We start from the raw sequence: 2358 nt of genomic DNA on the forward strand, positions 1-2358 counted from the left end.
AAAAAAACACACACTTTGTATATTAAGGCGTTATTAGCCCGAAAAAAAACAACCATATAGTAAGGCGTTTTCAGACTGAAGAAAACGACCATGTATAGTAAGGCGTTTTTATCTGGAAAAAAATGACCACGTATTGGAAGGCATTTTTAGGCGAAAAAAACAACCATGTACAGTATGGTGTTTTTAGTAAAAAAAAAAAAAAAAACGACCATATAGTAAGGCGTTTTCAGACTGAAGAAAACGACCATGTATAGTAAGGCGTTTTTGACCCAAAAAAAAATACGTAAGGCGTTTTTATCTGGAAAAAAATGACCACGTATAGGAAGGCATTTTTAGGCGAAAAAAACGACCATGTGTAGTCAGGCGTTTTAGGACGAAAAAAACGACCATGTATAGTAAGGCATTTTTAGCTGAAAAAAACGACCATGTATAGTAAGGCATTTTTAGCCGAAAAAAACGACCATGTATAGTAAGGCGTTTTTAGCCGAAAAAAACCGACCATGTATAGTAAGGCGTTTTAGGCCGAAAAAAACGACCATGTATAGTAAGGCATTTTTAGCTAAAAAAAAACGACCATGTATAGTAAGGCATTTTTAGCTGAAAAAAATGACCATGTATAGTAAGGCGTTTTTAGCTGAAAAAAACGACCATGTATAGTAAGGCATTTTTAGCTGAAAAAAATGACCATGTATAGTAAGGCGTTTTTAGCCGAAAAAAAAACGACCATGTATAGTAAGGCGTTTTAGGCCGAAAAAAAACGACCATGTATAGTAAGGCGTTTTAGGCCGAAAAAAACGACCATGTATAGTAAGGCATTTTTGCCCGAAAAACAACCCACCATGTATAGTAAGGCGTTTTAATTTAAAAAAAAAAAAAAAAAAAACACACACTTTGTATATTAAGGCGTTATTCCCCCCCAAAAAAAACAACCATATAGTAAGGCGTTTTCAGACTGAAGAAAACGACCATGTATACTAAGGCGTTTTTATCTGGAAAAAAATGACCACGTATAGGAAGCTATTTTTAGGCGAAAAAAACAACCATGTACAGTATGGTGTTTTTAGTTAAAAAAAAAAAACGACCATATAGTAAGGCGTTTTCAGACTGAAGAAAACGACCATGTATAGTAAGGTGTTTTAGGCCGAAAAAAACGACCATGTATAGTAAGGCATTTTTAGCTGAAAAAAATGACCATGTATAGTAAGGCGTTTTTAGCCGAAAAAAACGACCATGTATAGTAAGGCGTTTTTAGCCGAAAAAAACCGACCATGTATAGTAAGGCGTTTTAGGCCGAAAAAAAACGACCATGTATAGTAAGGCATTTTTAGCTAAAAAAAAACGACCATGTATAGTAAGGCATTTTTAGCTGAAAAAAACGACCATGTATAGTAAGGCATTTTTAGCTAAAAAAAACGACCATGTATAGTAAGGCATTTTTAGCTGAAAAAAACGACCATGTATAGTAAGGCATTTTTAGCTGAAAAAACCGACCATGTATAGTAAGGCGTTTTTAGCCGAAAAAAAACCACCATGTATAGTAAGACATTTTTAGCTGAAAAAAACGACCATGTATAGTAAGGCATTTTTAGCTGAAAAAACCGACCATGTATAGTAAGGCGTTTTAGGCCGAAAAAAACCAACCATGTATAGTAAGGCGTTTTAGGCCGAAAAAAAACGACCATGTATAGTAAGGCATTTTTAGCTGAAAAAAACGACCATGTATAGTAAGGCATTTTTAGCTAAAAAAACCGACCATGTATAGTAAGGCGTTTTTAGCCGAAAAAAACCCACCATGTATAGTAAGACATTTTTAGCTGAAAAAAACGACCATGTATAGTAAGGCGTTTTTAGCCGAAAAAAAACGACCATGTATAGTAAGGCGTTTTAGGCCGAAAAAAACCGACCATGTATAGTAAGGTGTTTTAGGCCGAAAAAAACGACCATGTATAGTAAGGCATTTTTAGCTGAAAAAAACGACCATGTATAGTAAGGCATTTTTAGCTGAAAAAAACAACCATGTATAGTAAGGCATTTTTAGCTGGAAAAAAAACGACCATGTACAGTAAGGCGTTTTTAGCCGAAAAAAACAACCATGTATAGTAAGGCATTTTTAGCTGAAAAAAACGACCATGTATAGTAAGGCATTTTTAGCTGAAAAAAACGACCATGTATAGTAAGGCGTTTTTAGCCGAAAAAAACGACCATGTATAGTAAGGCATTTTTAGCTGAAAAAAACGACCATGTATAGTAAGGCATTTTTAGCTGAAAAAAACGACCATGTATAGTAAGGCGTTTTAGGCTGAAAAAAACGACCATGTATAGTAAGGCATTTTTAGCAGAAAAAAACGACCATGTATA

The sequence above is a fragment of the Hippocampus bargibanti genome, linkage group LG13, assembly GCF_051943395.1.
Source record: "Hippocampus bargibanti isolate YZ-2025 linkage group LG13, ASM5194339v1, whole genome shotgun sequence".
Lineage (NCBI taxonomy): Eukaryota > Metazoa > Chordata > Actinopteri > Syngnathiformes > Syngnathidae > Hippocampus > Hippocampus bargibanti.